The following is a 15100-nucleotide window of genomic DNA, read 5'->3' on the forward strand; positions in this document are numbered from 1 at the left end:
AGGCAACAATTACTAAAGCATAAAACACACAAGATTTTGCCATTGGCTGACACTCTATGCTATGCCGAGAGAGTTATCCTCTCTCCAAAAAACAGCGCAAAAGAGCGGTACGTAGAAAACGGAAATCCGCCCAATCAATTGGTACATTAACCAGTTGGCTGGTTGAAAACGGGAATGTTAGACCACAGAAAACTGCTCTCCTGTGCGCTGCTGCAAATACCCCAGATGACTATGTGCCCTCTGAGAAGGACTCTACGTTGCCTCTTCTGTGGGTAGCCCGGTACCGGAACAGATACCACATAACTTGCCCGAAATCACATTAGAGGACAAGAAACTCACTATAAGTGACATCAATTCCAAAATAAAAATGGGCCTTAATCGATCAAAACTACTGGCGCTGCTGACAAAAATTCTGTCACTCTGTATTCTCAATACGGAAGATTTTGAGTTTGTGGAGCCCTTGTGGAACCAGCCGATAGGTATAACAAGGATTCACTGCTGTCTTTCCGAGACTGCTAAACTGATTCGTGCCCATCAGAAATCACTTAATTGTCTTAGCTAAACCCTGGATATTCCGGTTCAATCGAAGCCTGACACTGTTAGTGTGTCAAATTGTAAATGCAGACATGACCTCATATCTTCTGTCTTGACTTCGGCTAAGATTAGAAAGGATGAAAATATAGATGATGCTGTAGGCTGGAAATGGCTACAGCGCATGATCTCCTCCAAATCCAACACGAAGTGAAGCTTTAGGGTAATGTGCTGGAATACCAGGGGATTTTCCCATTGGATCCAACTAAACGGCCCTAGGAATATTTTGACTACCAGTGATTGTTTTGCATTGCAAGAAATCTGGGTCACCTTTGATTTCGCTTTAGATGGTTATACCATCTTTCAGATCCCAGCAATTAAGAAGAACCGAGGCTGTCCAATGGGTGGCCTCTTGATAGGTATTAGAAATAAATACAGCCCTAAAGCATTAATAATTGCCCCCCCGGCAGTAACATACTAGCAGTTGAAATCACTTTGACGACTCACCTCTCATCAACCAGTAGGTAATTGGAGATAAATATTTACGATTCCTGATGATGAAATCAACACTAATCTGTTCGAGGAGTTAGAGCTGTTAGTATCTAACTGGTCCACGGACTCATTAAACAGCCCAGCTCTTTTGTGTGGGGACTGGAATGCTAGATGTGTGGACCGTGCAGGGGGTGGTATCTATCGGAATGTGAGTGCGTATAGCAGTATTTCCCAGAATAGATCCAACAACAAGGGACGATGGTGGCTGGATTTCCTCAAAGACTGGGACTTTACACTTCTGAATGGGCGGACTACAAGCGATAGACCAGGCAAAATTACATAGAAAATGGAACTAAGGAAGCAACCTTGGATTATATGGCGGGGAATCAGGAGCTTTTGGCAAATGTGACCTCATTTAAAATTATTCCAAATGATTTCAGTGATCAGACTATGCTTGTACTGGAGATAGAATACATGACCACTCAGGAAAAGGAACACATGTGTAGGGGACTCACTATGAATCATGGTGGAAATAGAATTTCCTGGACCCAGAGGAAAATCCCTAGGATGAATTCAATGGGTCTCATTACGAGGAAGGAGGTAGCCATGACGCTATTAGCGCCATGACTACCCCCTTACCGCATTCCGGGTCCGTGTTCCCGGAATAGGGACTTACCGGGTCATTCCGATCTTGGAGGACCCGGTAAATCCCCATACTGGGAACCATTCCCCATTCCCATTCGAGCCCACATAGGGCTCAATGGGAATGGGGATGGCGCTAATAACGGGCCCGCTATTTGCGGGCCCGTTATTAGCTCTGAAGTCCCTTAACGGGTCCCTTCCATAACGCCTGGTAAAGCTAGGCGTTGAGGAAGGGACCCGCTAAGGGACCTCGGAATAGGATCGTAAGGATTACCGGCACGGGTGTCCTAACAGGTGCTGGTAATCCCTTACCGCTGACCTCGTAATGAGGCCCAATGTCTTTCCCAGGGGAAAACGTCAATCAAGGCTTTTTCAAGGATATGGACCCAGAGGCACTCGAGCATTGTATCCGTAAACAAGCCCACTTTGTGGGCCTGATTAGGCCTATATCGGTAGTATGTAGAACAACAAAATGTAAAAAGAGGCGGGACATATGATCCCTTATAGCCTCAGACCATCTTCATGACGATCTGACTCTAAAACAAAAGGAAATAAGACAAGTAAAGCTGGAATTTAAAACTTGGTTAAAAAATGATCGTCTGAGATTAAGTTAAACTGCTTGGCAATGCTTTGTTAGTACACTTATCTCCAAGAATAGTAATGCGATCTGGAGAATTTTGGGGACCGCAAAGGGTAATGAACAGGCGATGATTTTGAATCCGATCTCGAGCCCATCTTGGATTGATTTTGTAACAGACAATTTTTTTTCACCCACTAGTGTTGGGAACAAATTTGACTTTCATTGAGATTGGCCGGTCCCATTGAGACACCAGATATTATATGATGCTATTGTTAATCTTAAGGGGCTGCGAGTGCCAGGCCCTAATGGATTGGCCAATACAGTGCTCAAATCTAACCCTGGGAACTGGGCTCAATTTTTACTGATCCTATTCTCGCGAGTCTGTAGATATAAAAATCTACCTTCCTCTTGGTGTCAATCAGTCTTACTCCCGGTACATAAAAAGGGTGACCGCAGTGAGATAAACAATTATCGTTTACTCTCAATGTTAGATTGTACAGGCAAGATCTTTACATCATTAGTATCAAAGGAGTTACAATCTTGGTCCCTGTGTGATAACATACTTCATCCTGCGCAGGCCGGGTTTCGACAAGGCTCGGGAACGACCCATAATATAAGGGTTTTAGATTAACTAATACACTGTACACATGGTAATAAAGATACAACATTATATATTGCGTTTTCCGACTTTAAGAGCGCATTCAATCAGGTAAACAGAGATATACTGTGGAACAAACTATGCTCCCTTAACTGTCCTGACTGGATTGTGCATATTTTCTATCAATTATATTCGAACACTACAACCATAGTCATGCTGGACCAAAAGGGAAATGTCACAGAACCAATTAAGGTCAATAAACGGGTTAAGCAGGTTTGCGTTGCAGCACCAATCCTATATAACTTTTACATTGCAGACTTACTCCCACAAATGCTAAAAGTATCGAAATGTCCTCGCAAGCTTGGTAACTACCCTATTGCTGGTATTCTGCATGCTGACGATTTAGTCCTTTTTGATCGAACGTTTACCGGCATGAAGACTATGCTTAAGGAACTCCATACATATGCACCAGAATTGGGCCTTACCATCGGTCTTGAAAAAAATAATTTGATGTTGATTACCAGACAAAAAATAAACCATATTCAGTTGGACACTAAATTCGGCATCATTGATCATACTGATTCCTATCCATATCTTGGACTGAATTTGTGTGCGGATGGTCACTACGAGGAGATTAAAACTAAGAAAATCCATACGCCAAAAATACACTCCAGGCAAGTAAATTTTCAAACAAACATGCTGGATATTCGATGGCCGGGGTACTGTTACTGTATAAAAAATGCTTTGTGCCATCCATACTATATGGCTTAGACATGTTGGCCATGCAGGATTTCTCTTGGTTAGATATCTTGGTGGCCCGATTTTGGTGTGCAGTATTACACTTAGGCCCCTCCTGCTCCATGGAGTATTTATGCCTGGAGTTATGTCTCACTTCCGTGAATGGCATGGCAAACCTTGCCAGAGGTTGTCTTATTTAAAATCTCGCACTAACCCTGCTTGTGAGCTTCTTTCAATAGTGGGACATAATCTCAGTGCCGAAAAACTATATTTAGGGCTAAACTATCAAAAGTTGAATGAAGAGTTTTTCAAAGAAATTGCATGGTCACATAATTAGAGCTCAGACTCACCTTTTATCCATCTAAGGAAATCCCTTAAGAAAAAAGTGGAGCGGTTGGACTGGTGTAAGAATTATTACCACCTGAGTTCCATAAAGGGTTATGACGCTGTCTCGCATGTGGTCCAGGGCTACCACAAACTTCAGCCTTATCTGTTACTCTGCCCGGACCCTAGACTAAGAACTTTTCTTCTAAAGCTGCGAGTTAATCAATTACCCTTGCATTCTATAATGGGCTCTCGTCAGGGATTGTCGGCTGAGGATAGATACTGCTGTATATGTGCCTTACATCATCACCCAGAAACAGTGAGACACTTACTAACGCAGTGCCCTAAATTGGGAAACTTATTTATGTCCGATTATGGTCCATTGGTATACAGATATGAGGCCATCCTTACGGACTCGTTCTGGGACAGATATTTGAATACAGATTCACAGAAAATGTAAATTGAACTTTTTCGTGTATAGGAAAGAATACATCCAATGTTGGTCTAGGATGACAAATTATGGTGGTATTGGGTATATGCAGATCCTAATTGTGAATTTCTTGCTGGAGTTATTGACTGTGATGGGAGAACAGTCCATTGGGGTGACTTATTATTTCTAATTCTCCCCGATTGTGATCATGTTTAATCAACAGTTGATCGGAGATCTTAAAGTTAACGAACTGATATTCAAGACTATACTATCATAAAATAATCTTTTAACAAAGGATGTGATGTGTGAATGAAATGCGTGAATGCTGTGTAAAACATCCGTTTTAGTTTAAAAAATGGTTGCACAGTATTACTGGCATGTTTATATTGTATTTTGCACTACTGTTGATTTACCCCCAATGGGTTTTAAGTATGATTTTAATTGTGTTTTATATGGAACTGTGAATAATAAGTTTGTAATTTATTTCTGTAAAGTTCTTAATCGAATTAATCACAATAAAGGTGGTTATTATTTTTATTATTATTATTATTATTATTATTATTATTATTATTATTATTATTATTATTATTAGCACAGGGATTGGATCATTAAAGCAGGCTTGCTTTTGTTTAATCACCTGTACATGCTTGACTTTAAAATAAGAAGTCTCCCACTCCTTCTTAGAATTGACTTTGGAACAAACAACTAAGGAAGATTTTTGCTGGACCTCTTTCGGGAGAGTTGGCTTATAAAAATTGAAGTAAAGACTGAGTGTTAAGCTCCATTCCCTACCCATACACTGTCATCAGTGAGGTGATCTGTGATGTCATCGTTGTGGTTATAGTCTGCGCAACAGGGAGCACACAGTTAAGGTGGCTACAGCTGAATTTCCAGGGTTTGGTTGCATTAAGTTCTCAACTTAACATCCCTGCAACAAAAGGTTTTTCCTTGAATTTCAAAGTTTTTTTTTATTCCATAGATTTTAGAACACTTCCAGAGCACTAGCATGGTTCTAGGCCATGGACAGTGGGCACGGCCTTTGGCCTTGCCCACTATCCATTTTAAAAAGCTACCAGACCACGAGCCATGGCCTTTGGATTGCGGGCTTTGAGAACTTACTATGTTTCTAGGCAATGCGCAGTGTGATTAAATTATTTGTAATGGAGCACCCACTTTGTTTAAGTACCGTTCTCCAAGCAGTTCAACCCTTTTTGGCACCATAATTCTGGCCTAGGCCAATTTGGCACATCCATTCTGCCGCAGTGCCCATTTCCGCATGCCCTTTTCGGCACGAAAGCCATTCCAGTTCTGTTATTTTGGCTCGAGGGGTGTTTAGATATGGCTGACATTCAGCCATGTCTAAATGCCCTCATGCCAAATAGGATCACAGGACTGCACTGCAACAAACCTTGCCATCGTCCATTTGCATTGCTGTTCTTTTAATTATATTAAATTAGTTAAATAAAAAGGAGTTATATACGCCTTCTGAAAAAAAGTTACGCTGTCCACCCACATGTGTTCTTTACTGGTGCCCTGAAATGCAACCACAATCAGGGGAAAATAACTGCACCAGTGTCCAGGATTGCAAACTCTCTTGCCACATTGGGGCAATTACTCATGACTTACTTGCCCTCTCAACATTGCCCCTCCTCGCCCCCATGTCTGTTTTTCAACATACTCTGCTTTATACAGCTAAGTCAAAAGTACACATTCTATTCTGTTCTATTCTATTCTAAAAAAAATTGTATAGCGCCTCAGGGCGAAAACTTGACCAATACAACAGAAAACAAAAAGCACTGTTTAGGAATGCAGAGGGATGAGAAAGAGGAATGAGAGAGATGGAGAGTCAGAGATTCCTCCTCCATCAAACAAATGTGTTTTCAAGGCTTTCTTAAATTTGGCGATGTATGGCAACTGTTTTAGAGACTGCAGAAGGTCATTGCAGACCCTTGTTGCCCAAGCATTAAAGCTCATGCCTCCAACGCTTTTAAAGGACAACCTATGATGCATCAACAGGTTCTTGTTGTTTGAGTGTAGGGCACCTGTGCGGTAGCCTCATGATATGTGAGCTGAGGTAGCCTGGGGCATCACCTACTAAACATTTGGAGACCATACAGAGACTTTAAAGCAAAACCTCTGATAGACAGGGAGCCAATGCAGCTTCCGGTGAACAGCAGTGATATGATCTCTACAAGTCAATGCCCACATGGCTCTCACTGCACAATTTTTAATGGTGTGCAGTCTCTTCATGTTTGCCTGCGAAGAACCAACTAGTAGCCCATTACAATAATCCAACCTGGAATTTATTGTAGAAGTCACTATCAGAGCCCTATTTTCCTCCGATAGGTACGGGCATATCTGCCAGAGTAGCTTCGTCATATAAGCACAGCAGGAACTCAGGTAGGACACGTGTTTGCTAAAATTCAGGTTGTGATCAAAGATCAAGACATGGTTGGAAACTAATATTTAAGTGCCCCCTATTGTGAAGGCCTCATATTAGGCATCATGTTTTTTTTAGCTTTGCAGCACTCCCAGCAATCAAAATCTCAGTTTTCTTGTCATTAAGAGCAAGACAGTTCTCCACCATCCATGCTTTAACAGCATTGAAAACCTTGTTGATTTTCAGTGCATCTGCCTCATAGGATCCAAAGAGATCCAGAATGATCTGAGTATTATCTGCATTATTAGCAAACTTAATACCCAGGCCATCAAGCAGATGAAATAAAGGTTTGAAGTAGATGTTTTAGAGCAGAGGCGAGACACAGGAGACTTGTGGCACTCCACAACTAAGTAACAATTGTTGTGACTTTAAGTCCCCTCTGACCACCCTGGCCCTCCTTGGCCGAAGCAAGGATTTGAGCCAATGTACTGCTAACAACCTGTCTGCCATCATATCATGATTTACTAAATCAAAGGCAGCGGACAGGTCTAGCAACAGTAATATGTCCACACTACCATGATCCACAATTTCAGCTAGACAGGATTTAACGTCCCCCAAGGCGGCTTTGGTTACATGCTTCTTCCTGAAGCCAGACTGGCCATTGGCCAACATTTTCTTCTCTTCAACATAGGCATCATATTGTGTACAGGCGATCTTATATATAACTTTTAGCAGTAAGGGAACATTGGTGATAGGTTGATAGTTGGCAGGCTCATTGGGGTCTAGGCCCTATTTCTTCAGTAGTGGAGTGATCCAGGCCTCTTTGATAGAATCAGGGACCAATACTTCCTGAAAAGAGCGATTTATGAAGGATGTAACAGAAGGCGGTATGGTAGTGAAGTAATATTTAACATAGCAGGTTGGGAAAATGTTACCCTTACAAGATGTGGTTTCATTTGGGCCACAGTTATTGATACTTCTTGGGCTGTGACCTGCTGAAAAGGAAATACATCCTACACCTTATCTCCCTCAGCATTACTGGTCTCAAGGATGTATCTGTTGGCCTGAGAGATAATGATATTAGCTGGAGGGCACACCAGATGTTGGGTTACTTTTTGAATAAAGCCATCATGGATTATTTGACACCATGTATCATCAATAATTATGTTGGGCTCAGGTGCCGTTCCTTTAAGCTCGTTCAAAATAATAAACAGATCCCTAGAGCTTGATTTTGCCCCCATGATTCTTTCCTCCAGCTTAGCCTTTTTTTCTTTACAAATAGCACCTTGGTAATTTTTAGCTGCAGCTTTATACATTGCCAGGGAGTTGTCAGAGGGATTTTTACTCCAACTTCTTTTGGTCAGGTGTTTAAGCTGCCTAGCTGCCAGGGTGTCTGGAGAGAACCATTGGTTTCAGATATCTTTTCCTTTTAATGTTGGCTTGATGGGTGCTAGTATGTCTAAAGCTTTATTTAATAAGTCACGTAACTTTCTGGTATGTGATTCCATGGAGCAGTTGGCTTGTAGTGCAGCTAATTGGGGTAAAGCAATAGAGTGAACAACTTCTTGGGGTACATTCTGAGTGCCTCTATGCAGAGTGGTCTTGGGGCATGGGCAGGCACTTTCACTAACTATAACAACAACTGAAACATAGAATTGTATCAAGTAATGGTTGGACCTACAGCATTTGTGAACATTCAATATGCAGATGGTCCGATTCCTGGTTAGGATTCAGTCCAAAGTGTGACCTTCTTGATGTGTAGGTACATTAACACACTATTTCAGCCCAATACTCTCCAAGAGATTCCAAAGTGCACTAACTTCAGAATTTGAGTAATCATGTGCCCAGAGATTGAAGTCTCCTAATACTAGCAACAGCGCTTGTGTGTTAGTATGAGACCCAAGGAAAGCCCAGAGTTGTTCCTGAAAGTTTGGAGTAGCGATAGGTGGCCGGGAGAGAACAAGAAAGCTGAGTGTAGAGGTATGATTAATAGTTTATTTCACAAGCATTGCCTCACAGGAATCCAGTACTGGTGTGGTGGATAGAAACACTTTAAGGCTATCCCTGTAAATTATAGACACCCCCCTTCCCTTTTGTCCCACCCGGTCAGAATTCAGGATCTTATAACCGGTTGGTGTGGCTAGTTGAGCTCAATGTAGGTTAGCCTCACAAAAACCAGGTTTCTGTCAGGATAATCAGATTCAGTTTTTCTAACTGGATATGGCCAGCCACTTCAATGGCATGACATGCCAAAGTATGCATATGTAACAGTGTTGTCTTAAGGGGGACAATGGGGGTGGCAGAGTAGTAATCTACTGACTCTCAAGTGTCACTCAAATATATAAATCCTTATAGAACTATATTGGACAAAGGTGTACAATTGTGGCATTATTCCCCCCATCTTGACTGTGAGACTACAAATACCAGAATGCAAATCAGCAAAAGGCAACAAAAACTGTCTCTTAGGGCAAAACATTCAAAGACTGACAGTAGAACTGTTTACAAAAGAAATTATACTGATGACGTGTGTTATGAGATATTTAAAACTTTAAGAACTCACAATGCTTTTAGGCAATGCACCGTGAGATTAAATTAGTTGCCATGGAGCACACACTTTGGTTAAGTAGCATTCTCCAAGTGGTACACCCCTTTTTGGCACCATCATGTATGGGGGCGGAAACCCCCACCCTCAACTGACTATAGATAACATGAAAGGCAGATCAAATGGTTCTATTTGTGAAGAAATCAGGATTATAGTGGCTTTATTTAAGCTAAAATGTGCATATGGCACTGCACATATTTGGGTTAGGATGACCCAGGAAGTGAAGGGTGCTTTAAATATCACGCACATACCATAAGTGTATAGATATATCAAAAATAAGGGATACAAAGTAAGAGATGCTTACATAAATAAATAATAGCTCTCTGAAGGATAAATACAGTGTTAGATAAAAATGTATTTCAAAATGGATAACGCGAGTGCAAAATGGTGTCCAGTTCTAAGCCAGGTGTGAAAAACTATGACTCATGCCAAGAGTTTTCAGACAAGCAACAGAGGCTGATACATTAGAGATATTCTTTGGCAGCATCTCACATTGAGATCATTGGGTTTGTGAGGTTGGAATTGGAACTTGGCAGGAAAACGCAGACAAGATTAATTAATGACGAATACAGATAAAGCAAGGGGAACTTGGATACATGTATCTATGTTCTTAATGAAAAGGGCACAATGTGCTTCATGCATGCAAACCTTTTTGAGAGACCAGCTGTATTATTTGGCACCATATAATAGAGTTTATCTATTTCTCCACAGTATAAGGCACTAACTAACTAACTTCGAAAATCAGATAAAGAATAGACATTGATGTGATGAAGGTGTTTTGGCAGAACTGTCATAAATGTTTCCACCCAAGTCTAAAATAAGCTTATCGATTTTGTGCATCCGAGAAATTTGTGGATGCCAGCTATGCTAATGTGGGATTGGTATACACCAGATAATCCATCCAATGATATTAAAGGGATGTTTTTTTTTCTCTGACTAAGAGTACCTATCAGTAGCATACTCTGACCAAGGTAGTCATTTGCATAAGTATGTTGCATCTTCCAAATAATCTGTATAAGCTGGTTGAAAGCAACATGTTTTTGAGTGGTGTTTTCCAGAGCGCGTCTTGTAACTACACATAATAAAGACTGCTGAGAAACTCCCGGGTGACCGATTTTCTCTTTTCTCTCTCTCCCTGAGAAGTGTTCATGGATGGCTGGTGTTTGATGGAGGATGGGGACAAGGGCCTTCAGTTCAATCATGCTGATTTGGCATAGGAATTTTGCCACAGCACCCTTTTCGGTGCGCCCTTTTCAGCACGAAAGCCATTCTGGTGCCATTATTTTGACGCAACGGATGTTGGGACGTGGCTGACATTGCAGCCACGTCTAAATGCCCTCATGCTAAATAAAATCACAGGACAGCACTGCAACAAACCTTGCCAAATCCCACTTGTGCTGCTTTTCTTTTAATTAAATTAAATCAGTTAAATAAAAAAACATAAAGTCTTGAACCCTGGTCTGCCAGAGCTCGAGGCCCAGCATTTTACCACTAGGCCACAACGGGTTGGTGCTTCACGGGTAATATATTTCATACTTATCATATATAATTTAATTTGTTCAATGATAAAATGCGAGGTATGAAACTTGTGAAAATCCAAACAATAACATATTTATAGCATAACGATTAAGGGTTTTCTGAAAGGAGTGTTCAGTATAAATGTGATTTTTTTATTTCTTTTTTTATGTTTTATTAAAATACGGATGCCGTGTGTTATGAGATAGTTAAAACTAAACAAAACACACAACATTGAGTACTGTGGACTGGCTGCCATCCATGCAGTAACCAGGACCAATCCTGCTTAATTTTAAAGGAAGGATCCAGTCCCCTTAGGCCATTTTTCTCTAAGTGTTCTTCTAAGGGGGTGTCCATATATCAAGCAACATGACATCAGTGGGCTGACCCCTTCCTCACTTTAAAGCTAAGCAGGGTGTGTCCCAGTTACTGAAGGGATGGGATGGGAGGGGATACCCACTGTTGCTGTAAAAATACCTATATTTTCATTTTTTATTATTGACTGTGAGACTACAACTACCAGCATGCAATTCAGGAAAAGGCAAAAAAGTGTACCGGAGAGCAAAACCTTCAAGGACTGACAGTAGCACAGTTTAAGAAAGTAAATAATTCAGATGCCCATTCGGTCGCCCATCCATGTAGTAAACAGGACTGACACTGCTTGGGTTTAAATGTAACTGTGGGTACCGAACTACACATACCCGCGGTTATCTGTAGTCCTTTGTAACCTCGGATATAGCCACGAATATCAGCAATACAGCATCAAATAACATGTTTCCCTGCCCCCAGGCCATCACCAAGTGCCCCCCTCATCTGTGCCAGCTCCCCCAACTCCCCAGTCAGCCTCCTCACCTCCCCTGCCCTCTCCCTTTCACCCCAGAGCACCAGCTGATTCTGTGACTTTTTTGTCTATGGGAAAATGTATGGGAAGTAAGCTGCACTTTTGGATTTTCTTTTACGCTTAACAACTTTTACATTTGTTAACAAATCTTTATGAAACTTTTCAACCTGTGGGGGCCTGCAGACTTTTCAAATTTCAGCCAAATCCGTTACTCAAATCAAAAGTTATTCACAATAGAATTGTGATGGGTTCCTATGTGTCTGTGACTCACCTTAACTATACAGTTCGGCGACTATAGATTGCCGCCCTATAGTTAAGGTTAGTCGGAGACACATAGAAATCTCTCAAAATTGTATCATGAATACATTTTGATTCGAGTAATGGTTTTGGTCACAATTTTTAAAGTGAATATAGACCCACAGGCACCCCGCAGGCTGCAAAGTTTTGTAAAGATTCTTTAAAAATAAAAAAACGTTGCTAAGTGTAAAAAAAAAAATCAAAAGTGGTGTCTACTTTATATTCATTTTCCCATAGACAAACAAGGTCAATATTTGCCCAACCACTGGACGGATTTGGACCAGGTCCAAAACAACTTGGGCACGAAGCGTTGACTCACAATCCGTGCAGTAGTTATTTAAATATTTGATGGAGAAGGGGGTGCCCATCCCAAAAAGATAGTTATATTTAGGCGATTTACCCAAAACCAGGTGTTTTTAGAAATTAAACAACCGCCATCTTGTTTTTCTCTCAATGTGAGCGATATATGCGGCTTTAGCCTAGGGTACGGGAAAATTAAACACAGGATAAAAGCTATTTGCAGGTTAAAAACATGCGAATGCCACCTGGCTAGAGGTGGGGGCAAAGCTACAGGCCACCAAGTGAAATTCTGGACTGGGCAGGGGTCTAGAGAGTTTGCAGCACAAAGTATTCCAACGCCTCATCTATAACCATGAGTAGCTGAGAACTGAAAGCAAACTGTGTCACAGAAACAGTGTGATTTGTGGGGGGAAAAGGAGTGGGCAGAGGAGGTGAGGGTGCCATCTGGGGACTGGGGGAGCAGGCACAGAAGGGGGCACTTGGTGTAGTGCCGTGGGGGCAGGAAAGCATTTTTTCTGTCCGTTTTGCTGACATTCACAGCTATATCGAAGGATATAAAGGACTACAGATAACCGCGGGTACAAGTAGTTCAGTTCCCGCGCGTATATATTTTGGGGTGTTAGTGTTTCATATCTTTTTTAAATGTATTCGTATATGTATAGTGACATCAGGGGTGAAAATCAGGTGAGTGACCTGGTTGGTATTTGGGACTCTTTTTTTATTTTAGCTGTGTGTAGACTCACACAACAAAACTGATTTACAGTCAGAAAAGATAAGATAAAGAAAATAAACCAATAGAAAACCAGACAGGTTATGCATGTCTTGAAACACACTGCTAAAGAAGTCTGACGAAATGCGTCACACTCAGAACATTTTGGTGTTTTGGAAACTACCTAGTCTTTCCAATTTACATATGAAGTCATTTGTTGCACGAAGTGTGTATGTCCCATGGGACACACGTGAGGTTTTGACTTTTAAGTAAAATGGCCAATTATAACATGTTAAAATCGAAGGATCAGATTAGCACAAATATGAGTGTGCAATACTGCATTTTTTTTAAAAGTCTTTTTAAATGGGCAGGTTTTGAGTCCTCTCCTTGCTAAGTGAACAACTATGGCTTGTGTAATGGCTCACAGCTGTCTTAGACTAAAACCTTGGCTGTTGGCATAATCCGTCTCTGAAAGGGCTTTTATTGAATTATGATTGTGGCAGGATCTCCTTAACACCTGTGTGGGTGTGCTAAGGAGTCCCGGGTCTCAGATTGTGTGATCTGTAATGGGTGGGCTGTGCAGTCTAAAAACTGTACCTAGACCAGAGAGACCTGTATCGTGAAATATAAGGACACTGAGCAACAGCCTAGGTAGATTGGCTTGTTTGTAATAACTCTATAGTCACACATCAAGCTAGTTTGCCAAAGGATTTAAAGAATGCTTACTTAATGTTGTTACAATCAAAGTTTTTAAATATATGTGTAAAATGCTTTGTGAATATAAACCTGCAAAATACAACTTGAAATGGAAGAATAGGGTCATGAGTTTTTTATATAAAGTTGGAGATGGATTGTTACAAAATAAATGTAGAGGTAATATTCTTAAGAGTGTATAAACTAGAAGAGAAAACTGCATTCTGCAATCTTCTAATTCTGTTTTATTGTGTAAAACACTGTATATTTTAATATGCACAAGTGTTTCCTATAAGTACTAGGTTAAATAAATCGTTCCATTTACATTATTTTGAGTGTGAGGAAGTGTAAAATTGAATGACGGTTTACATATGAAACAAATAAACTGTAGGTTTGAAATACAAAAACCATTTAGTGGAATTTTTGAAAAATACATAAAATGGAACTACTGATAGAAATCTTAGGGAACAAAGTAGGTATACTGTGTTTAATTATTATGCACACAATGTTTTTTAGTAAAAGTATTCTAAATGAAATAAAAAATTGAAATACCTTACTGAAAGTTTTAGTTTGTTAAATGTATAAATAACTTTGGTATTCAGTGAGACAATTTCAGAAAAGTTGTCCAATGTATCCAGTCATTAAATTATGCATGTTTTTCTATTTTGTATGGTAGGCATAAGAAAATTTTCATTAGCTTCTTGGGCGTTTAGGTGTCCAAAAGAGGACACACAACATATTATGATGCAAAACCCAGTTCTTAGTTGCCTAACTGATTAGTATAGTTGAAGTGATAATATTGCATGTTCTGTCCTATACTGCTCTGCAGCAGCTCTTAGTTTTTGAAAATGTTATTTCTTGAAGGGTGATTTTTTTTACAATGTGTATTTTATAACATTATTTACATTTATATTTGACATGTTATATACATATACTTGTATAAAATGAGATAGTGTGTGATTTGTATATGTATATATAATTATTGTTAACGAGTTAAATAACTGAAGAGAGGTTTTTTTTCTCTCCAACGAGAGGTTGCTTTCCTCTATAGTATAATTAATGGATACAAACTGGTAATGGTTGTGTACTGGGAATAAAATCAGTATTCACTTGATACAATTATTTAAAAAAAACAACAAGAAACTATTTTGTTTTTATTTTTATATAAACTACATTTCATTGTATTTCAGAGTTACTAATAGGAAGAAAGAAGAGAGCATGAATAAAGGTATTTGTTAAGTTATTTGATCAATATGATATATACATCTATAATCCATATATGTAAAGACAAGTTGTACATTTTTATAAATGTTATTTTTAGTAGCAGCTCCTACAGCATCAGCCAATGAATTGTGAGAATTTACTTACACGGCTAAATCGAGCAACGGCTGGGGTGCTTTTACCTGTTAGCAGTGTAACCACGGCTAC

The 15100-nt window shown here is 40.1% G+C and overlaps 1 protein-coding gene across 3 annotated transcripts in view; it reads left to right on the top strand.

The window, feature by feature from the left end:
• SGCZ (sarcoglycan zeta) overlaps positions 1 to 15100 on the top strand; it is a 6780780-nt gene that overhangs the window by 1089408 nt on the left and 5676272 nt on the right. Inside the window, exon 3 of one of the 3 annotated variants that reach the window (XM_069631597.1) lies at positions 14863 to 14900. The exons of the other annotated variants lie outside the window; for them this stretch is intronic. The gene's annotated coding sequence lies outside the window, so the exon portion shown is untranslated. The remainder of the gene's footprint in view (positions 1 to 14862; positions 14901 to 15100) is intronic. 3 annotated transcript variants of the gene reach the window in all.

The sequence above is a fragment of the Ambystoma mexicanum genome, chromosome 6q (assembly GCF_040938575.1).
Source record: "Ambystoma mexicanum isolate Mex_15411 chromosome 6q, UKY_AmexF1_1, whole genome shotgun sequence".
NCBI lineage: Eukaryota > Metazoa > Chordata > Amphibia > Caudata > Ambystomatidae > Ambystoma > Ambystoma mexicanum.